The sequence below is a fragment of the Macrosteles quadrilineatus genome, unplaced genomic scaffold (assembly GCF_028750875.1).
Source record: "Macrosteles quadrilineatus isolate MER2022 unplaced genomic scaffold, UCM_ALF_1.0 Scaffold_2__2_contigs__length_208266976, whole genome shotgun sequence".
Classification (NCBI taxonomy): domain Eukaryota; kingdom Metazoa; phylum Arthropoda; class Insecta; order Hemiptera; family Cicadellidae; genus Macrosteles; species Macrosteles quadrilineatus.
The window spans coordinates 112,541,230-112,567,821 of NW_026542595.1; positions in this window are offsets into that span (position 1 = coordinate 112,541,230).

Below are 26,592 nucleotides of genomic sequence, written 5' to 3' on the forward strand. Positions count from 1 at the left end.
AATACTATAGCATACAGTAAATTTGATGAAGACAATTTTCTTAAACCGTGTCTTCTCACATTGCAAACGCAAAGATCGAGTATAACTGCAATAAGCATTTTATACTTATTTGCCAACCCTGTACGAAGGACGGGTACTCTGCTAGTTTATAATAAAAATAATTTGTTGGATCTTTGTATGTAGAAAATCGACCCCTAAGTATTTATAGGCTTATTGGGTATAAACCTCTTATCCCCTAAATGTGCCTTTTGCGGGTTTGGATAACGATCCCGTGAAAGCCCTTCGTCATATAGGCTTAAAATATTTCAGAGTTTTTGCTGAATGTTGTTGCCAATCATCTGTACTTGTTTCGCGTTTACATTTGTTTGCATAAAAACAGATGGCCGCAATTTTGTTTACATCGATAAATGGCGTTATCGTTACAGTTGGTGATGTTTTAGTAAATTCCACAATAATTATTCGGAGTGAATTCAAGTAAAATAGTACGTTTCATTAGTATTTCAAATTTTTCTAAGTTGCCTCGAAGAGGGCAATAGAAAATAGTAAATTAATTCATATATATATCGATGGATTTTGAAGTCAGGAAATGACAGGGGCTGCTAGTACACAGTATATATTGAGTATCAATTTATCAATGTATCAATTTAACTATCTATACTATTATATAAAAATCTGATGGTGTCTGTATGTGTATTACTAATAGGTGCAAAAACTACAGAACCAACTGGGCTTAAATTTTACAAAAATATAGTTACCATACCAAGGACCATTATAGGACTATTCACATTTCGATACTGACCATAGGCTTTGCCCCTTTGGCTTTAAAAGTTCTGAGGTGAACATTTTAAAAGTAAATATTGATTTGTCTCCATGGCTGCGATGAGAACACTAAAAATGTTTGTTTACATTTGCTTTGACATTTATTTGGAGGCTACTTAAAAATTCGAACTGCTTAACATGTGTTCGATTAACTTAACATAACTTGCAAATCACATTGTTTTATATATATATATTTAGGTAAATTGAGTGATTGTGTTTTGCTAAACCTATGCTTAAATTAAACTAAAGAATATCATCAATAACTAAATTGTACGTTGTTGATTTTTGTTTTCTAAAATTTGTTGTATATGTGTAACTATATTTAATTATCAAATTGTAATAATACATACTCTTATTTTATCTTAACATAGTTTTCAGTTCACATTAACTTTATTTGATACATTTATTATTTGTGTTTTGCCACACCACTGATTAAATTTAACCAAGGAAAATATCATAAAACCATTAAGCAGTACACAGTGTTCTTTTTGTTTCTAAAATCAATGAAATATCTGTTACTATGTTTACTTAATGGTAAGTGTGAAAATATAAAGGCAATGGACGATGCAACTGATTAAAAGAACTGGTTTGTATATTAGGTTGTTTGTTGGTATTTTTGTAGAGTAGAATCAGAGATGCAATAAAACATATACTGTATTTGCTATTACATTTTTTAGTCCTTGATGCTTTGATAATCATATTAGTTTTATCTGCTGTCTTTAATGCTAAATTATTTGTTTTAAATTTTTTATAGTACCTATAGATATAGTTTCTTTAATATTTCAAAAGACTGTATTGATAAGGCACAGCAATATTTCTAAAGTTTATAACAGCTGACTTAGTTTTGCTAATGATTTTTTGTGAGTGAAGAAACTGAAGATGGAACGATTTGTGATTTAATATAAAAAAGAGTGAAATTAAAAAAAAATGTTCATTTAAATTTAATAATTAATTAGTATTTTTGCAACTTCGAAATTGAAATTTAAAATGTCAATAATAAATTAAAATATATATAATTAAGGGAGATGAAGGTAAATCATGTATGTCAAAGTTTTATTCGAAGATTTGGTCAGTTTTTCTCATATCAGCCTACACAAGATTTAAAATTAAGCATAAACCAAAATGGTGGTATCCACTACTTACCAGATTTAAAAGTCATAACTTAAACGTTTCTATTAAGGCTATAAAAGTTGATTTTTGTTTCTAAAAGCATTGGAGGATGTGTAACTATTATATATGCAACAGATGTAAAGATTAAAATGTTTCTATTTTGTGTCCTCTTCCCGTTGCAAAGCACGGGTACAACAGCTAGTACTATTATAAAACTGAGGTTGTGTATGTATGTCTGTCTGTCTGTGCGGCTGTAACGAATAAAATACTAAAATACTCCCAGAAGCAAAAGAACGCGGCTGGGAAAATAAGCCGATCTTACTGCTAAAAATAATAAAGGTCAAACTACCCTTCACGTTGCTGTTGTTACGATTAGTTCCAAAATTGGTTAGAAAAGGAGTAAATATTATGTCCCATCAGGGTAGACACAGCTCTGTAAAGTTTAAACAGAAATGTTGTCGATGACAATATATTTCTTCATGATTACTCATATTTGGACGTTTAGTGGATACATTTGGATTATCGCTGTAACCTAATTCGATAATATTTTACCAAGGAGCGTTTCACACTTCTTAAGGATGCTTAGCCCTGCTCAAACAGGGTGTGGAAATTATTTTATCAAAATATAAAACAACATTAATTGGAGAGGATAATATCGACCTATCTAGGTAACCATGGTCCAAAACTTTGAATAAAGCTTGCCATGTCTTCCTCCAGAGCTAGAAAGCGCTTAAAAAACTAGTTCAGACAGTGTTGGAAGGGGAAAATTCCTCTCAAGGTAGGTTATGAGAAGCGTAATCTCTCCACAGCGCATCAGAATCAAACCTCAAACCTGACGCTACTTAAGGAATAAGTTTTCTTTCTGATAACTTCTTTGAGTTCCAAAGGTCGATTAATCGGACGCTAAAGTAATATTTATTAACTTTCACTAACAACTACCTGCGCGAAATCAAGAAGATTGGTGTATTTTCTTACCTGACGTAGTGAAACCTGTTTAGTTCAGAACCTTTACATTTTGGTTCTGGGACGACACAGCTGTAGCACAAGACATGTTGCTTCTAACGTCCACCGGGCATTGTGACCCATCTTTAAAGACCTAAAGGTTCTGACCATCTTTAGCCAGCACATCTTAAAATAGCATTACATAAAGAAATCTCAGCAAAACTTGCTCGACATGAGGACTAACATTCGTACCAAACACGACATAGCCATCTTGTTGACCTACCCATATACCGACTAGACAGGACTCAAAAGGCTCTTACTACACTAGTAAGCTCTATAAGCTCTCCTTTTTGCGGAGTTGGTAAGGACTAAATATATATATATATATATTTCTATGCAATCTGACACACTAGAATGACCGTTCCATTACCGTAGGTATCACAGTATGACGTGGGACCAGACATATACAATTTGTGTTTTTATGTCCCTAGAAGCCAAACACACTATACGTCCAAGAAAGATGCAACACCAACATTAACTAAGAAGTGATGTGTTAGTGTTGTAAAAGTGATTCTCACTAACTGGGTCTTGGAAAAACCACGAAACGTCAATTAAAAAACTGAGGAAGAACACTTATTGGTTTGCATTCAGTGGAAAGGGATGAGAAATCATGAGAGCCCTCGTATCAAGTAGTTCCATGTACTTTACTGGGATTGTGAAGACACGCTCGTTATCATTTTTTAAATATGAATCCGATGTTCCACCTCTATCGATATTAAGGAAAAGACAATATTTTGCAATAATTGTTATAGCGTTTAAAGAGTTTTTTTTGTGAACAAATGTTTAATTTACTAAAAAGTGTTTTTGAAATAGTTGTAGGAAGTAGATCTTTGTTGTATACTTCAAATTTAAAACGAGAATAAAATACAACAGTTGATAAGGTACAAGTTACAGAAAAAAGAGACACGTCATTCTTAGTTAATCATCTGCAATAGTTAGATTCACCAAGAACGATATTTCGCAAAAAATATAATTTTAATAGATGAAAAAAGGCACACATCTATTATCGTTATTAAATATTAACAAAATTGCAAAAAATCAAAGCCCATGTGATAATTTTTTATGTTATTTATGTAATGCTGCTCTATTATTTGTAAAAAAAAGATTGATTTGATTTGTAATAAAATTTAAAGAATTAAATATTTTGTTATTTGTCATGGTAGTTGAACCATGCCCTCGTGCCTGCACCCAGACTAACGAAATGGAAGCGTGATCCATGCGCAGGCCCGAGGAGCGGCTCACAAAACTTTACTTAACAAAATGAGAACCATGGATGGAGGTTCAAGAACAACACGCCATTTGAGAGAAACGAGCTGTAATTAACCATTTGAATAAACACAACAACAATAATCAACAACAATACATGAATTAAATACTCTCAATTAAACTTTAAATAAATTTAAATACCCATTTAACCTGCTGACTTACAGTCATTTCTTTATTATTCAAAATAGGCTAAAAAGACCTTACTAGCTTTTACCTTAAAAAATATTTTAAATTAACAGTATATAACAATGAATATAAATATGTCTTCTTAATACTGTATTTAGAACTTGGTAACAATAGAAAAATTTAGGGGCCCCAAAAATGAATTTAATAAAAGGTAATAAAATTTGAAAATATCAACAAGTAGGCTAATGAATTTAAAATTTAACAATTAATAAAGCTCTGTGCACAATTAACAAATAACAACCAAAAAATCTCCAAGTCCATGACGGTAGTTAACAATAATAAATTAGGCCTAAGAAAAAAACTTGCGGAAAGTGCGGTATTAGCTCATGGTTCTAAGCGAACAGCACGGGAGGGCCGCTGAAGTTGGACGGAGAGGGGGGTGTCCTGACTCCCAAAAAAGGCCCCCCACGATGATGTGGTTTCTCCGCCCATGCTCCAGAAGTCACGGCTGACGTTAGTCCTCCTCATGGGTTGGCAGCTCACATGGGCCCCAAAAGGCGCGCGTGGCGCGATAAATTTTATTCCATGGTCGACGTTAGTACCCTCTTGAAGAAAAAAAGAGGCAAAAACATATAAAACATTCCACAAAAATTAAGATGGAACAGGATAACAAAATAAGCCGACCCGGAGTCGAGCAACGCCACACAACCTATAAATGACACTTGGCGGTGGGAGTAATAAGAACAAAAATCCACAGCCTTGTTCGGGGTCGTGGGAAGTAACAAACGAAACACTGAACTAGCCTACTATAAAAAAAAACACTTGAACCATTGAATATGAGTCGTGACATTCGCCGGTGGAATTAGTCACGGCTCATAGTGTAACTTTTTATTTGAAATTCAAACACTAGGGAAACGATTTAAATCACTCATTTACGAACAAATTTAATTCAAGATGCTACATAGCCATCTGATGTGATAAAATAGAAACTGTTGTAATTTCACGGTGAATGAAACTCTGACGGTAACGGTGTCTTGAATTAGCTATTCAAGTTGTGCCGAGTAAATAAAATTTGCACAAGTATGTGAATTCGTCAGAAATCTTTAAAAAGTAACTACACTTTTTAATTATTTAAATTTTAAGATTACATGCTCAGTGCGATTGAAGAGTTTTGAATCGGTTAAGCTAACATATCGTGCACCGAGTAATACATTATATAGACAAAAGAAATAGTTTTTACATTCATTAATTTCTAAATGCAAACGTACTTATGTTGTTAAAATAAATAAAATTAATGAATTTGGAACTTGTTAGTTTGATACTGAAAACGATTTTCCACCAGAGCAGCGTAAGCTTACCACTATATCTGCAATATGAATAAAATATTACATTGAATAACTATTTCGTACATGATTTAACACTTTACATACTTTTAAACCCCTAAGGACCATTCTACATTCAGTTTTAAGTATAAGTTATGTCTATTCTATGGTGCATTGCAAAAGCTGTGTCAACTCATCTACTTTGAGACAGCTTTATTAACAGTTAACATCCAAATAAGCATTGTAAGTAGACAACAATGCATCAAAAACTATTTACTTCTGAAAAAAAATGCACGTTCAATATATATTTGCATAAACCGTTTCGCTCTAGGGGTTTTTTGTTTTAACTATAAATAAAACACTAAATTATCTACTTCGCTAGAATTTACTAATTTGTTCTCTTTGTTTTCCCCAATGCAGAATATTGAATGTTTCTGACAAATATTTGTTTGTTTTTAATATGTTTGATCGTGTTCAACAAACATAATATGCGGGTAAATATTATATAAATGCGATAACTATTATGCCTTGCGGTTTATATTGATCACTTTTCGTATGAACCAGAGTAATTGAATTAAAATTTTTACTAAACGTTAAACATGAATTTTATGCAGGACTTTTACTTGTTTAGAATATCGATATTTTATGTATTCAATGTATTCGCCTATGAAAGGTTTTGTTTCATAGAAAACGTGTTTTATTGGACTTTCCTGAAACTTTGGACAAAACAATTTTTAATTTTCAAAAGGACTGTTTTTTCTATTTTTTATTTCTTGTTAATTCCCCCTTTATCGTGGTGAAAATTCGTTTATTCTAGGTGATATGGAATTTTATCAAATCTAATTCTAGTATTGTACTTAGCAAGCTGGTTTTATTGCCAATGTATTGTAAATAAATAGAATATTCTTGTATTTATTCGGTATATCTATTGTGTTCAAACTAAAAAGAAAGTTACTAACCACGAAGGATAACAAATATAATAGAAAGAAACTATAATATAAATAAACAATTATAGTAGCCAATAAATTGGAATACACAACATATTGAGTTAGAAAACACCATTTAAAGCTGTCTTAGTTAGTTTTCATAGCATCATTCTTTTTTGTATTTGTATAAGAATCAATGCGAATGAAAGAAATCCATAAAAGTAAAATATATATTTGGAAGATAAAATAAACGAATCGTAGAAATTGTAGTAAACGCCCCCAAGTTATAACAAAAAAATAGTTTTGTTTGGTACCTATTATCTGAAATATTTTAAAGAATGGGTCAAAATGGATGCTTTCATCCAATGATTTATGCTTTTTTTAAACAACAAAAGACATTGAACTTCTTATTTTCTGTTTTGTATAATGCTGCTAATGTAGTGTAAGCAAAGAATACTGTTATAACCCATATTAAAAATAAAACTATTAGAATTAAATTATTTTATCTGTCAAGGGTTGAACGTGTAATTTGATTCGTTATATATAGGGTATATTTTAAAAACTACATGATCAACTTTGTTGGTCAAATACAAGTATGTTTTAATTACAAGGATAGTAAAATTTTTGCATTTCGAGGAAGTAAATATTATTATCTATAAGTTTTTCCCACATATAGCTCTGTCATATTTGGTAGAAATGCCCCTCCACCTGTACATAATTCCTTAAAGGGGAAACCTTGCATTTGTGCAGAACTAGCACCCAGTAACAACATATTAAAAATTTAAATTCGTACATGCTGTGCAACCGTTTTACCATAGTTCACTAACCAATCGAAATACAGAAATATTGTTGGAAAAAAGTTAAAGAACACACAAAAATACTTTTTTTAATCCTATTGATTCTTGTCCTATCTCTAACGGTATTTGAGAAAAATTAAATCAATAATAACAAAATTTAAGTTTTTTTTTATTTCTGGCAACTAAAACTACTAATGTGGAACTACCAATTCCACATGACACTGATCCAGTTCTAAGCAATAGGATAGCTGAGTACGTCCATGAAAAATTGAGGAGCAGATCTTCATATGAGGAGTACATCGCTTCCTCTATTGGGAAATTTAATAACACGTCCATTAATAAACAGGATGTCACGTAGGTTAATAGTACTGGTACTCTTACTTGTCCTGTAATTAAAAATGCATAAAGCGCTTTCCCCATTTATATTGAGATTATAATCTGTTCCTTTCTCAATTTCGAGATCACATGCCACAGTATTGTTCATGACAACAACTAAAAAAAAAAAAAAACAACTAAAAAAACTCTTTACTTGTTACATTCCACAATCTTACCAATACTGTATTATGCGTACTATAATAGCTAAGATACAGAACCATGTTCCGGAATTTAGCTGTTTATTTACGTGACAGCCTGTAGATTATTGGACACTGCAAGCAATGTGTTCCTAATATGAAGAAGAACTACTCCTCAATTTTTCATGGATGTACCCAGCTTAACAATTTAAATGAATGACAGTTCTAAGCAATAGGATAGCTGAGTACATCCATGATGTACCCAGCTATCCTATTGCTTAGAACTAGACCAGTTGCAAGTGGAATTGAAAGTTGCACATTGGTAGCTTCAACTTCCAGAAATAAAATAAAAAACTAAAATTTTGTTATTATTCATTTAAATTTTTCTCATTAACCATTAGGGATAGGACAAAAATCACTAGAACTAAAAAGATGTTTTTTGTGTGTCCTTTAACTTTTGTTTCAACAATATTTCTGTATTTTCAATGGTTAGTGAAATGTGGTAAAAAGTAGCACAGTATGCACAAATGTTGAATTTTAATATGTCGTTACTGGGTGCTAGTACTACACCTATGCAAAGTTTCCCCTTTTAGGGAATTATTTTCAGGTAGAGAGGTATTTTGACCTAATATGACTGGGCTGAGCGTGGGAAAAACTTGAAAATGTGTACTACCTGGAAATGTAAAATCTTCCTTATCCTTGTAATCAAAACATACCTGTATTTGACCAACGAAGTTGTTTATTTCTTTTTAATTCACTCATTATATTAAGAATAAACTTACACGTTACATATTGACAAATGTAATAATTTTATTTGAACAATATTGTTTTTATATGAGTTATAAACAGTATTTTATAAATATACGAGCGATGCAGCATGAAATAATACAAAAATATAATTAGCACAAACTAGTTTTATGTTTTGTTTAAAAAAATGCATGATTGGAAGAAAGCATCCATTCAATTGTGGAGTTTAAAATATTGTGTACAGTAGCAGCGAAGTGAGGCTAAGCACCCTTACACACTTATGGTCTCTTTCACTGAATGCCTAAAACTTTAAAAGTTATAAATAAAATTGTTCATTTTAGTGGAATCATGTTTTGAAAATCTTTCAGTGATAGTCTAAGTTAGATCGTTAAATTACATAGTAATATTTTAAATCTTTTTTAATTTATTACTACACTTGACTGAATACTTCAAAAGGTATATACTCTATTTTGACATGATAAACTATCAAATATATATTTTTTTCAGTTCAACTTCAGTTCAAGTTCAACTAGCAAAACTAAGTATAATTAAAACTTGTAAGAGATTTCTGAAATTCGTTTATTTCATCAACCAAAGCTCTTAATATGGCTTTAAATTCATATTGGCTCCTCTAAAACTATAAAAAAGTAATAATGTTTGGAATATAATGAGCAGCCTGTGTGTTTCCCTAATTCAATAACTTTTTTAACACAAGAATATTTTCAATATTAACAACAGAAAATTAAAAAAAACAAAAGCTTTCTAGGTACAATGTTAGAATGGGGTGTTTTAGGACCCGATATTACACAGTAATGAATGAACATTCACATCTTTAAGTGGGGACCTAGTGACACAAAAATAAATATATAAACAGCAGTTACTTAGCAGTTACTTTGAAAATAATAAATGTGGGTATTTTATCAATCATATTTAAGTGTATCTTTATATATAAAAAATACATTGAACATAATGAACGTAAATACTACACAAGTTCTGAATTGGAGTGTTTATACATTGTCAGTTAGGTAAAATAACGACGTTAAACACATTTTGAGTACCTATGTCAACAGACATTGAAACAATAAAATCACTGAAGATTTTTACAATATAAAAAAAATAGTTTTGTAGTAACTAAACCGGAGTTTGAACCGTTCCCTAAATAAAATTTTAAACTTTCTTTAGAGGAAAAAAGACTTGTACAAGTATACAATTCTTAGTATGGTTAATAACATTTTGTAGAAACTTGTGCAAGTTGGAAATACCATTGTTGGAAGTATGCAGCAGTTTTCAGCGTCGAGCAACGCAGGTAACAATAACTGTTTCCATTTCACGGAAGGTAAAACTCACAGATTAAATATCAGGTTATGTCACTTTGCTCGTTCAATCTGTGTAAAACTCACAGATTAAATATCAGGTTATGTCACTTCGCTCGTTCAATCTGTGTAAAACTCACAGATTAAATATCAGGTTATGTCACTTTGCTCGTTCAATCTGTGTAAAACTCACAGATTAAATATCAGGTTATGTCACTTCGCTCGTTCAATCTGTGTAAAACTCACAGATTAAATATCAGGTTATGTCACTTTGCTCGTTCAATCTGTGTAAAACTCACAGATTAAATATCAGGTTATGTCACTTCGCTCGTTCAATCTGTGTAAAACTCACAGATTAAATATCAGGTTATGTCACTTCGCTCGTTCAATCTGTGTAAAACTCACAGATTAAATATCAGGTTATGTCACTTTGCTCGTTCAATCTGTGTAAAACTCACAGATTAAATATCAGGTTATGTCACTTCGCTCGTTCAATCTGTGTAAAACTCACAGATTAAATATCAGGTTATGTCACTTTGCTCGTTCAATCTGTGTAAAACTCACAGATTAAATATCAGGTTATGTCACTTCGCTCGTTCAATCTGTGTAAAACTCACAGATTAAATATCAGGTTAGTAGTATATATATCCTCTACCTTAACTACTACTACTATAGTTTGTTGTTGAGCGGTGTTTGGGCGTTGTCCGAGTTGGTGGCTATACTCGCTGTGCCCAGCGGTTTCTTTGGCTAATGTGATATTAGGATATTGCAGTGGCCGCGAACCGGTGCGGCGACCTTGTGTAGTCAGTGGGTTAGCGGATCCGTTGTGTAATGTCAAGTGCAGCTGCAATGCGGTTATTAGTCCAAGGTGTGTGCAGTTCAAGGTAACCGAAAACTGCAATTCGGGTTATGGCCGGTGAGTGGAGCCGATAGTATAAAGACTAAGTACTCCAAACTTAACATCAGTTTGAAACATGATCTTCAACGTCTTGTTTGAGTTCGAGTCCATCGCCGAGGGGAGGGAAGCTCTGGCGAAGCTTCGACGCCACTTCGATGTTGTACCTTCAAAGACGTACGAAGTGGTAGAAGACGTCACCAGCTATTCACCAGGTAAATAAGGTAGTGGAATAATAACAAATGTCTGTTAATATGTGTCTATATTTTCTCATTGAAATATTACAACATTTGGAGAGCGGTTGGTGATGCCGGTACATTTAACTTTGTATGTCCCGTTAGCCAGCGTATCTACATCCGATTGGGACAGAGTTTGTCCGAACCGTTTTGGAAGAAACACCATCCTCACTATGTTGTCCACTAATACCTCTAGAATAACGCTAATCCCGTACTGTGCGTGGCTGTGTAATCGTGCCGCTGTAATTGTGTAGCCAGCAGGGTTTGTAAGTTCGGTCATTGCGATTCTAGAGGGTCCCTCGACAACCACTAGCTTGTTCAGTTTTGTACGGAGATCAGCAGACATGGTTCTGAAACATATAATCCTGTTAGTGCTGCGATCGTGTCACTTGCCGCTGTTTTGTGTTTGGAGACCGGGGTTTATTTATCTAGTATGTGAGGGAATTTCTGTGTGTGTGTCGATTTCGTTATCCTATTCCCAAAATAGTTCAGCGATGCTGGGTTTAAATTTCCAGGGGTCGATGTGAACCAACAAAATATTGTTGTTCTGAAATTCCACTCAATATTAATTTCGTCTCAAATAATCTAAAGTGTCGATCGTCTGTGTTTAATCAAAATCCTTTATTGAAATGATAGGGTAACTCAGTGAAATGTGCGAACCAGTTGTCGCTATTCACTCATCATCGTTACCCTATCAGACGCGAGAGAAAACGTTGTCGTGTATAATCTATGTGTCGTGTTATCTGTTAATTCAATTCTCGCGTTAGAGTCTATTTCAAGAATTAGGTTCGATAGCTTGTACAGCTAGTTAGGATGCTGAATGTTCTTCGAGCAAACTAGGATCGGTATCAAAGGTTATAGGATCAAACTAAACCTTGCTACGCTCCGATCGTTACCCTAACCCCACGCAAATGCGCTCTATACAACCAAGAGGGTAAGGATAGATAGCCTGCACAGCTAACTAGGATGCTGAATATACTTCAGCAATCTAGGATAGGTTACGGTAGGTTAATCGTTACCTAAACGCCCGTATAAACCTCGTTCGCTACCCTAAACCCCACGCAAATGCACTCTAAACAACAAAGAGGTTAAGGATAGATAGCCTGCACAGCTAACTAGGATGCTGAATATACTTCAGCAATCTAGGATAGGTTACGGTAGGTTAATCGTTACCTAAACGCCCGTATGAACCTCGGTCGCTACCCTAAACCCCACGCAAATGCGCTCTAAACAACAAAGAGGTTAAGGATAGATAGCCTGCACAGCTAACTAGGATGCTGAATACACTTCAGCAAACTAAGATAGGTTACGGTAGGTTAATCGTCACCCAATCGCCCGTGTGAACCTCGTTCGCTACCCTAAACCCACGCAAATGCGCTCTAAACAACAAAAAGGTTAAGGGCAGATAGCCTGTACAGCTAACTAGGATGCTGAATATTCTTCAAGCAATCTAGGATAGGTTACGGTAGGTTAATCGTTACCTAAACACCCGTATGCACCTCGTTCACTACCCTAACCCCACGCAAATGCGCTCTAAACAACCAAAAAGGTTAAGGGCAGATAGCCTGTACAGCTAACTAGGATGCTGAATATTCTTCAAGCAATCTAGGATAGGTTACGGTAGGTTAATCGTTACCTAAACACCCGTATGAACCTCGTTCGCTACCCTAAACCCACGCAAATGCGCTCTAAACAACAAAAAGGTTAAGGGTAGATAGCCTGTACAGCTAACTAGGATGCTGAATATACTTCAGCAATCTAGGATAGGTTACGGTAGGTTAATTTGGATAACTAAGACCCCCACTATCCTTTAAAGATCCCAAACAATCAACAGGCTAACGCTAGCTATGCGAGCACTAAAACAGCTATCCTAGGCTATTTATATAACAACTATTTATATTTATGCAATCGCTAAAGTAAATCAAGTTGGATAATAATAATAAGTATTATTATTATACGAAATAAAGATGTTATTAACCAATCGGTTGTTAGGCTATTATAGCTAGCGGCTATTCAGATCAAAATCAAATGCTATATCGCTAGTCAATGTCGAGGATCCAATCACTAACAACTATAATCAACGGATAAATATAAACTATTATTCCGGTAGTAGATTCGGTGTTAACTTCGATAGCTATCGATTTCAATACGATCGATAGTTCGGATCAGACGCAAAATAATAACAAAACGTCGAGCAAAACACTGTTGTGTTGTGCGTGGCAAATAGGTTATGTCGTTATTAAATCGTAAACACCTTATAGCTAATTAATTGTGTCTCGTAACTCTCTCTACGTTGAATTAAGTACCAGAAATTCGTTAAGCATACAAGATAGGGTAGTAGGCTATAGAATGGCGTACACTGCCCAAAGGATGCTGCTTATACTTCAGCAAAAGGAGAGGTGTTTGGAAGGCAACATTGAGATTATATGACGTTATATTACACAAGCTTAGGCTATTGTCACCCTCAAATTATATAGTTCTTCAATAACAACTAGGCTAAGGCTTAACCTATTAAATCACTCCTTAACTGCGATACAAGAGGGTTTAGGTAATTGAGTAGCGTGTTCTGCCCAAAGGATGCTGCTTATGCTTCAGCAAAAGGAGTGATATTGGAAGGTGACACAGAGGTTATGTAATATAAGATGTGTAGGTAAAAATCCTTTAGAATACTCAATTGGCCCTGCTCAACTTTTGCTTTCCTCAATAGCCTAGTGTATGCTAACTCGTTTGGATTTTATATTGCTAGTCGGCAAAATTTCTTTAACTTCAAACTAATTATTTCACAATTTAAAATCTAAATTAAATTGCAAAAATACCAATTGATCACTGATCAAAATCGAAAACTTCGTTTATCGGGAACAAATTATCGTAAATCAACTATCCAACATCGATCGTAAATATCCAAACGTAAAACAATCTAATTTCCCTGAATCATAAAATGATGTCAAGTGGGCACTATACCTTAGAGAGAGATGTGTTGATCGGGTCACAAAATGGCACAGACTGTCCGGCGGCGCCCGGTCCCAGTGGTTTTGTTGCACGTCTGGGCCGGTCATGCGCAGAAACCAGTTTTGGCAGTCTGACTCGGCCTCGGCGGCGGCTCCATCGGCGCTCGCGCTAACTACTTGAGCCTCGCCTCGCCATGCTTAACCTCAAAATCGTTGATCGTTCGTACTACTATGATGATCCTCAAGTAAAAACATTTTCTTCCGACTTCCATCGTGATCTTCTTAAAAAAAAAGTGAGGTGTAAAAAAACAACCCTTACAAGTACGCTAAATTGAGATTTCACCACACTATGTTTTTGGCTGTATTACATACGGGCTGAAAGTTACGTTTTGCTAGCCAGCTGTCATCGTAATTTGGGGACCGAGCAGGTTTTTATAGGGTGGCAAGAGGGCGTTGGAGTCAGAATAAAAATCTTCGCTGACACTAACGATGCCAGGAGAGCGCATGCAAACCAGTGGCAATTTCCTATTGAAATGTGCGGAACATGCCTTCACTTAAAAGCATATTTTTTGTTACTGTTTGACTTAATGATTTGAAATATATTTTATTTTAATCTTAATAACATTTCGGATCATGTTTGCGGAATAGTTTCTTCTATAACGTCCTAGCAAAGCTAAAATAAATTGATGAATATATAGGTTTTGTATTCTATATTCCTAGAAATCCCTTTACTTTTGTTAAAAAGTCTCCCGCAATAATGATGTGTATCAAATATGCCTTTAATTTGAAACATAGTTCACAATTTTATATTGGCAAATAAGTGAGATATCTGGGTTTAAGTTTAACATTGTTCTTATGGAGGTAAAAATCCAACATGGTCGCACTCCAACGCCCTCGCATTTTACACAATCAAAATCCATAGCATTGCAATAGAATTGTGTTATTATCACCGTTGCCTAGCAACAATTTTTATTTTTGCTGATTCCTGAAATTATTTCTTAACATAACAAGTTGTAGTTGTGTTGGCTATAGTCGTGAAAAGTGGTAATAGGGTGTGGTGAAAAATAGCGTTCGTACCACGGACCGAAATGGTTTTGCAGCACTCGATCGATTTCCCGACTTCGTCTCAAACTTAAAAATATCTCGAGCTGGTAAAACCTAATTTTTAGCCCTAGCTATGAAATATACTATTGTAGTATTGTCCGAATAACACTTGAGCAGTTGAAGATTAACAAACGTAGTCAAAGTAAATACGAGAAAATAACAACCTTCCTTCCCGACTTCGTCTCAAACTTAAAAATATCTCGAGCTGGTATACTATTGTAGTATTGTCCGAATAACACTTGAGCAGTTGAAGATTAACAAACGTAGTCAAAGTAAATATGTGAAAATAACAACCTTCCTAAGAAACCTACGATCCAGCACTACGGTAAACTTGCCAGACGAATGACAGTAATATTGTAAATCTGATCAAGGCGTAACTACTATTTTCCCACCGACTATCAAAACTCCAGCCAAAACCACAAAGTATTTGATGTTAAAAATACAACTAGGCAGTGAACGGTAATATTCTTTGTAAACCAGATAAACTATTTTGTCAATGTTATAGTTAAAACTCATACAACACTTGTAAACCAAGACACACCAATATCCACAGTAAAACGCCGATTTGACAAACTGTACTCTAAACTAAACAATCTGTTACAGCTGGAAGAATGGCGGCGGCTATGCGCCACGAATCACTGGTTCGATACCGTGGGGGAAAGAGACCGACAGAGGGACAGGGCCCGCCTAAAAAAAAAACAATGTTTGATGCTCTGCTCCATACTCAATTCCCCCCCGCTGCAGCCACGCTCAGACACTGCTGAGCCATCACACACACCACACACCTCTACAGCAGCACCACCACGTATGCCGTCGCCAATTGTGATACCTGACGACGATGATGAATTGACAGAAGAGCTTGACGAATTGATGTCGTCATTATCATCGTCGTCAGGATATAATAGTATAGACGATAACGAGATTATCGATTTATTCAAATAAAAATAAATGTACTGCTGTTTACTGTTATTGTTACTTTCACAACCCAAAAGTAGTGTAGTGTAACTAGAAACCAGAAAACAAGAGGTCTGTAAATAAAGTTAAGTATGCATCATAAAATGGTCAAACTCACAAAACTTGTACACGCTTCAGCTTTTGTTTATAAAAAACGTATGTATACACAAAACCACGCTAAAACCTACAAATAAAACCGAGCCTCGCAGTAAACAGGATAAAAACTGTATAACTGTATAACGTAACAATAGCTCTTGTTATTTCTTATCCTGTCAATAAGTAAGTGTGTACGTCTGTGAGCAAAGTGTAAAGTATTGTCAAAGTGTAAAAAGTTGTGAGTAGGTGTAAAAAAGAGAAACCAGTAGCACTTACCAAGAAGGTGTGCAGCGGATGTGTGTGCTAAGCAAACTGTGCTTTCGTAGCTTGAACCGATAGTCTTATAAACCCGCAGTTGAGGCCCCCCCTCCCTATTCCGGGGTGGGGCGACCCACTGATCTGAATAAAATTTAGGACATGGTCGAGGACTGAAAATCTAGGTCTTGGTCAGTAGGTTGAGGACAGATTGAGGTAAGTAGGTCGAGGACTGATTGTGGTCAGTAGGTCGAGGACTGATCCCGGCTAGTAGGTCGAGGACTGACTGGTTGATGTCAGTAGGTCGAGGATTGAGAATCTAGAACGAGGTCAGTAGGTGAGGTAAGTATGTCATGGATGTCTAATCACAAGGTCGGTCCACCCTAACCACCGAGCATAAAAGAGCCGAGCAGTTCTGTGGATCGGCACACAACGATCCGCAGAGTGTCAAGCGACACATGGATTTTTTAGAGTGCACCATATGCCATGAGGCATACTTCTTAACAGAGAAATCCTTAGCGAGGCACCAGCAAATGTGTCTTGCTACCAAAGGGTACACGAGCCGATTCCGAAAATTACGACGACAACGACGACGCAGCCCTGGCAATCCACCTCCGGCCAAACAATCAAAAGGAGTAAGGAGCCGTAGCAGTAGCAGCAGCAGTAGCAGCAGCAGTCCACAACGCAGCAGTCTACAACGCAGCAGTTTACAGTGCAGTAGCAGTCTACAACGCAGTAGCAGTCCACAACGCAGTATCAGTCTTCAACGCAGTAGCAGTTCACAGCGCAGTCCACAACGCAGTAGTTCAAAACGGAATAGCAGTCTTCAACGCAGTAGCAGTTCAAAATACAACAACAGTGCTCAACGCTCACAACATAGCAGCAGCAGTATACCATCTCCAAAGCTGAAATGGCATCTCAAACGTGGTCTTCTAAGCTGTCGTGACTATACGATTGACAACCCGGACAACTACTACAAAGACTCAAAGGAATTCCTAGCATCGGCTCTTCCTCTGGTTGAAAAACTACTGCGTGAGGAGCTGAAGACAACGCATAGCCTAAAATTTAATTTGGTGTTGCTGTCCTACTTCAACCATCTACACGAAGGCATCTTAGAGGAATTCAACTTTAAAACCACAACTAGGGCTATCTACGGGGGCTCTGACGATCTCGAGGATATGCTGGCGCAGGATGGTGCGAAGCTGCTTGCGGAACAGTCTGAGTTTGAGGGCAAAGGTAGCGGCTGGAGTCTGGATCATCCGTCTAGCTTAACTATAAGAGTAAGTAGATTTACATTTAAGACACCCACTGGGAAATCATATACTAACCTACCAAAAAGAATCAGCCAACGCAAAGCAACCATAAATATTCAAAATAGGGACGAAAAATGCTTTATGTATAGTGTTCTTGTAAAACACCTACCTGATGTAAACGTTAACTCCGTTTTAAATGAGAGTCACTTTGAAAACATCAAAGATCACTATGATTTTAAAAATCTTAAATTTCCGGTCTCAGTATCGTCTTTAACATATTCGAAAGGGACAACCCAAACACATCAGTGAACGTATTCGAAACAGCTCCGGGTTGTGATATAAGCCCTTTACGTGTTGTTGACGAAAAAGATGATCATATCGATTTGTTGTTGTACCGGGCTGGTGCTAACATCTCACATTACGTATACATCACGGATTTTGCAAAGTTGATCAGACCGCAGGTGGCGGCTGGCCACAATCAAATTGTCATATGCAAACGGTGTTCGACACACCGAGAAGTTAGAAAGTGTAAAATGGGTCCCAAAATATGGCTCGAAGATCATTTGCGGCTTTGTAAAAAATTCAAACTCGCTACCACACGTCTCCCGAAAGAAGGGGAAAACCTTTTGAAATTTGAGGAATTTGAATACCAAATTCCGGTCCCAATTATTGTCGTTGCTGATTTTGAAGCTACGTTAGTGCCGATTGTGGGGTCTGATCATTCGTACCAGTGTCACGAACCCAACTCTTACTGTACACTTGTAAAAACCACTCTACCTGTTGAAAAGCTGCACGAAGTAGGTATTAGTACGGAACCAGAACTACACCGTACTCCCAATGCCGCTCAATCTTTCATGATCCATATGCAACAGCTTGCCGCACGTGTCGAACAACTGTACACGAGACAAGAACCGTTAAAAACACTAACAGCGGAAGAAAACGAACGATTTGAAACAACTACCGAATGCGAATTATGCGAGAGACCGTTCAACGACAGCACTTGTATTAAAGTAATTGATCATTGTCACGTGACCGGAAACCTCCGACTCATTCTCTGTGGTAAATGCAACTTGCGATGTTCTACTGTTAACTTTATACCAGTATATTGTCACGGTATGTCTAACTATGACGGAAACTTTATAATAAAAAGTCTTTCTATAGTTCCGGATTGTGAAGTAAAAGTAATTCCATGTACTAACGACAAATACATTGCCATATCGGTACGGGTAGGCAGAATTTGGATCCGTTATTTGGATTCTTTCAGACTCATGTCGTCAAGCTTGGCCAAACTGGCAAACATCTTGTCTGAGAGTGAACTTGTTGAATCGTCAAAATTAGTCCCACCTGAACACCTAGACCTTGTCCGCCGCAAAGGTATTTATCCATATGATTTTGTAACCACGACAGCGGTCTTTGACCAAACCGAGTTACCGTCACGGGATGCATTTTTTGACCGCTTGAACAATGAACCGTGTTCAGAAGAAGATTACGAGTTCGCACGGTCCGTATGGGAAAAATTAAAAATGAAAACGTTTGGTGAATACCACAATTTTTACTTAAAACTCGATGTTTGTCTACTTGCCGACATTCTTACGTCCTTCAGAAAAACATGTTTGGAATCATATAAAATCGATTGTTGTCATGTTTACACTGCACCTGGTCTTGCATATAAATCAATGCTTCGGATGACCTGTGTCACCCTCGAGCTTCTCACAGATCCGGATATGTTATTAATGATCGAGTCCGGTATCAGGGGGGGACTTGTGCAGGTCAGTCTCAGGCATGCCGTAGCTAACAACCCATACCTTAGCAACCCGTCAGATTACAACGAAAACGAGCCAAAAACATGGTTACTAATGTTGGATGCTCTGAACTTGTATGGGTACGCACAGTCCAGTTACCTACCGACAGGAAACTTTAAGTTTGTAGAATCCCCGGAAACGTTGGATTGGTCAACCCTTCCATTGGACGCGCCAACAGGGTATATAATGGAAGCTGATGTGACAGTACCGGACTGTGTTCACGACAAACTACAGGATCTACCTCTCCTTCCGGAACTTGAGGTCCCTCCGGGTAGCAGAGAAAAAAAACTATTGGCAACGCTATATGACAAGGTAAAGTACGTGGCACACTATACAGTGTTTCAACAAGCCGTGAAGTTAGGTTTAGTTGTGACTAAAGTACACCGTGCAATCTCGTTTTCACAGTCACCTTATATGAAAAAATTTGTTGATTTCAACGCTGAAAAGAGAGCCGGTTCTACCAACGATTTCTACAGAAACATATATAAACTAATGAACAATGCTAACTACGGTAGATTGTTGATGAACAGACGGAACCATCGTGATGTCAGGATAGTAACCAAAGACAGTCTCCTTCAAAAGCTGATCCGCAACCCTCAATTTTCCGAACATGTAATAGTAGCGCCAAACGTTGTGCTTGTTTATATGCAAAGGAAGTCTGTCTTGTTGAACGTCCCAATTTATGCCGGAATGTGTGTTCTAGACATAGCAAAAACTCACATGAATAGGTTCTATTATGATGTGCTGTGTACTCATATTGACAAGTTACGCTTATGTTACACAGACACAGACTCACTTCTGATACACCTGACCTCGGACCGTGACATATTCGATCTCTTGCGTCCGATAGCATCAACACATTTGGATCTGTCTGTATATCCGGATGCTCACCCACTTAAAGACGATACAAACAAAGGTCGGATTGGTTGTTTTAAAGATGAAGCTCGTGACAGGAAACAGATCCAAGAGTTTGTCGGGTTACGTGCCAAAATGTACGTATATCGTTACGGGTCGGACGAAAAAGAAGTAAAGTTCACTTCTATGAAAGCGAAAGGTATAAAGTCTTCATATGTGAAACATAACCTCACGTTCGAAGACTACAAGAGGACACTGTTTGACGGCACGGAGCCTGAGAAAGCAGAATTTAACCAGATACAAAGCCGGCTATTTAGGATAACAACCAAAACAGTAGTGAAACGATCTCTGTCTGCTGCCGACGACAAGAGAGTAATCAACAATGACCGAATCAATACGATGCCCTATGGGCATTATAAACTTAGGACCATCACGGAAGAACCTACCGCTGAGGAGGACAGCAATGAAAACAATGACAATGACATTATATGATTTAGCTCTTACGTCTACTTGTCTAGCTATAGATAGTACAAATAATATTGATAGTCTCGATGAATTAGAAATACTATCGATACTGCCAAATTCAATAAAACGCGATGTTTGTAAGAGACTCAAACACATTTGGATGTCCCAGAGATATTGTCTTCCATTTAGTCGCAGACAATTTGAATACCGATACTTGAATTTTAACCAACTAGACAAGTATGAGTTTCTTATGGTGACCCATCATCACAGTAGGGTTCACCCAGAGTTTTGGCCATCGTATTCAGATAAAGGCCATGTATTTTTTGAATACTACGAGCATATTATAGGTAACACTAGTACGTACCGTTTATGTAAAAGGTGTTTTATAAAAACGTGTGAACCCTCCGATCCACTTGACGATTATGAAGAACACTGGCAGTCCTTGAATTGGCGATTCTTTAGTACAGTACATCACTTTGGTGTCGATCCCAGTGGGTTCGTAAGAGATATTCTAAGGCAAGAAAGCAGTTGGTGCGATTATTGCGTACTATCACCGTTGTTCCAGTTGTACAGTTTGGATTCATGTACAGAACATACCCATGTACACGACTGGGACAACGACAGTGATGGTGACGAATCAATTGTCGACTCTTTCGAGCGAGTTGAAATTTACAGACCTTATTAGATTTATGATCACACGGTTGACAACCTGTGGATCGATGTTTGTCTTCTCTGAGGGTTTAATTTTTTTTTATTAATTTTGTATTCTAAGTATTTTTGTAAAGATTAACTTGAATATTGTATGTTTTAAATACCCCGTCAACTTTATGTTCTGTGTAAAATATAACAGATTAACAATTGAATTTTTTCATGTGCTTTGTGTAAAATTGACTCAACATAGTCCATATATTGTAGTTGTTATGTCTTTTCTTGTTTTATCATCTAATGTTTTATTGAATATTGTAACTATGTTTTGTGTTCAACTTTGTTTTCTATGTATTTATTTAAAATTAAACGGATTAACTAGAATATTTAAATGTGTAAACTATGGTTATTTAGAGTCAAACATACTCTATACTTGTGATCGTTCAGTATTTATTTTTTAAACTTCTTTTTGCTTTTATCATCTTGTATTGAATATTGCAACTATGTTGAACTGTTGGTTCTGTCAACTGTATATGACCTTTGTATATATACATCTGAACTAATATTTCAAATAAAAAAGAAGAAAAGAATTCTCTTGTACTTTAATACACCTTACTAAGTGGGTCTTGACAACACAGGCTTACGTCTTGTGTCATAAATAATTAGATCTTGACCAGCTGTTCAAGTAAAATAATCTTTGTTAACAAAATCAATGAGTGTTTTACCACTGTATACCTGACTCATCAAGTAAATTGACATCTATTATATTGTTGTTGTACCTTAGCTAAAGGTAAAGGAGATAAATAAAGGAGCAAAAGTTTACAGTAAAAATATATATTACAATAAGATACATTCAATACACCAATTATATATTTACCATTTTGACAAATACTTCATGTTCTCTAATACAGCCTCTATAATGTTTGCTACACAGAATCGTCGAACCTCGCTATCAATCCACGGCAACATCGATGTTCTAAGTGCCGTCCGTTCATACCAAAAATCTTGAGTCTCTGCAGGCAACCTTCTTTCATTCAAGTCAGAAAGTAATCGTGGCAAATCACTTGTAATGTGGCGAACGAGTTGTTTGTCCAATGACATTGAAGCTAAGTCATTTGTAGTGTTTGAAGAAAGTAGAGCCATTACCTTATAGTGTTTGGTAAAATACCGTGTGTAACGAGAGATCAGAAACTGCACAGTTGGGTTTATTTCAAGTAGGATATTAAAGTAGCTCTCAAGGGATGGGAACAACCGTTTTAAAGAGATCCATCCATCATTTTGAAGAACCACTCTGGGAGTCTGTCGAATGATATCAGATTCACTTGAAGGTCTTGAAAGTGTAACGGAATTCAAATTGTGATTAACCGGCTTGTTTCTCAGACGATAGTTACAAAATGATACTAATCCATTTGGTCTTTGTTCTAATATGACTGTATGTAGATAGAACGGATTGAATGGAGTTTCATCGGAGTAAAACTTGTCGATAGAGTGGTGAACTGTAGAGCTTTGCAGACTCAAAAGATCTTCAAATGTCAATTCAATTGAGGTTTGATTATTTACCAAACAAATAGAGGGAGAAAAGTCTTTAATTGAATCGAGACCAACAGCTGCATGAGCCTGGTTTGCAACTTTATAAATCTGTCTAAGTAAAAGATGTGGTTCCCATGAGTTAGGCTGCTGATCAGAACGCACAGCTGCTTTGTGTGGCTGGTGTATACTATGAGAGTGACTCACCACAGATGTTGTCGGTGCTGACGGCGAAGACGTATATGACACTGAAGACGACGTTGAGGCTGGTAATGAAGATAACTTAGCTGCTGATGGTAATAGTTGTTGCGAATGTTGAGGGGGCGGCGGCGGCGGCGGCGGCAGTTGTGGCAAAATTGAGGAATGTAGATTACCTTGATGATCTTTCTGGCGAAAAACCTGGCTCGACCTAGCACGTGTGGTAGATTTTGTTGTTGACGAGTTGGATGGTGTTTTCTGAATTGACGGTTGTTCCGGCCGGTACTCTTCCACATCCTTTGCACCGTAATCCTCTTCCACTGCGTTGACATTTTGACTGCACTCGCGGGTATAGTAATTTGTTTCGACCGCACCTGCTGTTGTGTGTACGGAATCAGATACGTCTTGTAGAGTCTCACCAGTTAAAGATGCAAGAAGCTGGTCAATGTCCATAGTATTTACATCGGAGTATATTACATTATGCACTGGTAAAGCAGGCGGAGCTTTAGTACGTTTACGTTTCACTCGCGAAAGATCTTTACGCGGAACTGGTGCCGACCGCTTCACTGACGCTTCCATACTGGCTAAACCAGCAAACCAGTTCTAGGTTTTATACGGAGTGCAGGTCTGGACAGGTACGATCATCGACCTTGCGATGCAGATGGCGTCAAGGATAAATCCACTGAACTGAAAACAAGTCTAGACAGGTCGCGCGCGCGCGCGGATATTTTAAGAGAGAGATAATTTTGGTGTCGTAAGTAATACAGTGAGCTTTGCATCAATATTTGTAAGCAATTTTAAAGTTTTGACATCTGATTCATCCAACGTGTTTATCCTTCTATCATAGGTTCCTAATAATTTTGATGTTTTCTCATCTGATTCTTGCAGTTTCTTTATCTCTTCTTCTAAAGATACCAACGATTCAGATGTTTTCCCGTCTGATTCATGTAGCTTTTTGATTTTTTTATCCAAAGATACTAAAGATGCAGACGTTTTTTCATCCGAGTCTTGTAGTTTCCTGAGCTTATCATCCAAAGATACTAACGATGCAGAAGTTTTCTCGTCTGATTCATGTAGCTTTTTGATTTTTTTATCCAAAGATATCAAACGTGTAGACGTTTTCTCATCTGAGTCTTTCAGCTTCTTGAGCTTATCATCCAAAGATACTAAAGATGTAGACGTTTTTTCATCCGAGTCTTGTAGCGTCTTGAGCTTATCATCCAACGCTGTAATTAATTTAGATGATTTCTTATCCGATTTTTGTAAGTTGTTTAGTCTATCGTGATAGGATACCTGTTTTTCCTTTATGTCGTTTAGGTCGGTCTTAATAGATTCCTCTATGGAGACTATTGATTTTTTTACATCCTTAACTGCTTGATTTAGCTCTTCGAGGCTAACAGCAAATGTCTTTAACTTTCCTTCTACCTCTTTCAAATCGTCTTTGTTCACATAGAAACGATTTAGATAACCTTTAGACACTTTTTGACGTGATACGTCAGGATCCACTGCAGCTCTGAACCTCTTGGTTCCATCATCACTCAACACATACGCATCGTCATCTTCATCATCAGATAAGTGACGCTTCTGTTCTTGATACAAAGAGTGTCCAAACTTGTCTATAACGTGTCTTCTGATCATAGCTTGTACAATATATGTTTATCATAACAATATCCAAACCAGAATGGTGAAACGAACATGATATTAGCCTATTTAAACCCACTAAGGGAAAACCAAGGCGTTTGACATAAATCTTGATCCCGTCAGACGTCCTAGTTAGTTTGTGTAGCTCGTTTTTACTATACCCAAGAGTTGAACCGAGATGGAAATCCCAACCACTTTACGTATATTTTGTTTCCTTTACGTCTGAGTACTTTTTCAACAAGAAATGTGTTGGGATAGTTAGTTTTTTGTAGTTCAGGCTCGTAAAATGCGCCCTTTATATCGTTTCCTTCTTCGTCTTGTAAGTAGTATACAGGGGGAGATGACTGACGTACACGAACTACTTTAAAAAGCTCGGTACTCCAATTTGGAGTGTAGCCTTTTTCAAACAACGTTTTATATTTTGAGATCCTTACTTTGTCGTTTACTTTAAACTTAGCGACACTACTAGTCTTAGACATATTTAACTTTTTTACCAAAAACTGTTCATTTTGTTTGGTGACGTCTTTTGGTTTCATACCTATCGATCTGTGCACCCTAAAATTGTACTTTTTAATCAATTTAGGAAGTAATTCTAGCCACTTGTAGTTACCCTGTACGCTAAATTCTTTATACATCCAGTTCTTTATCGTTTTGTTCAGCCTTTCAACGATTGAGGCCTTTAATGGACTATACGTACTATAGTGGTTGATACCATGTTTTTTCATTAGTGTTTTAACCTCTTTATTGTAAAAGTCAGTGCCGAGATCACTTTGAATGTTGCGTGGTATCCGACCGCTTCCTTCAATCACACTTTCCAATGCTGATGCAACCGTTTTTCCAGCTTTGTTATTTAACGCCACTGCCCATGCATATTTTGATAACGCATCTATCACCATCAAAACATACTTTTTCCCTCCATTTATCCTAGCATAAGGAATCATTTCTATCAGGTCGGCTTGCCACAAATCATCTATACCGCGTACAAAAACCTTTCTTCTAACGAATTTCTTTCTGGCTTGTCTATGCAGCTCGTTGACAATTCCTCTCTTGGATGCCGACAAAGACTCCTTAGTTGATCTGTCACTCATTGTGTCAAGCTATTATTCCGTTTAATTGTAACAAACCTATTATGTATTGTATTTCTTCACTGCGAGCTGTAAGACCTGCTTCTTTCGAGAGAATTAAGGTCTTAAGTCGTTTTACCAGTAGATTGGCATTGCTTTTATACGGTTCAATGCTTTCTACAGTTATTCCACTCCCAGAGGGTGATGCCGATGTTGCCACACTGTACTTTGGTGGAAACAGCACTGAAATAACAGTTGAGTACTTTTTACCTCTGTTGCTATTTATAGGTTTTTCTGCGGAATACATTTGACGATGGGCGTTGGAAGCTTGCAGTATCTCCTTATAAGACTGTAGGTCTTGTTGTGTAATGGAAGCTTTGTCGGGAACCTGCATGAAAAGAAGTTCCAGGAGTCCTGGTGTAGCCTCGTAGCTACGATCTTTTACAATTACATGCGAGTTGGTAAACTTTATCCTTAAACTGCCAATGGTCATATTACCTCTCCCATCGAGTTTAACTCCATATGTGGAGTCTATTTTGTCCTTATATGAGGGGCCGGAAAGTCGTTTAAGGTATTTTTGTATTTGACTAGGTGTAGGTGTTTGTGTAGACATGTCCATTGACTTATCCACTTCACATTCTTCGTTTTGTATCTTTTCTATTAAAATGTTTTCTTTTTTTACATCTTCCGGTTCTTCCTTCTTAATGTATCTAT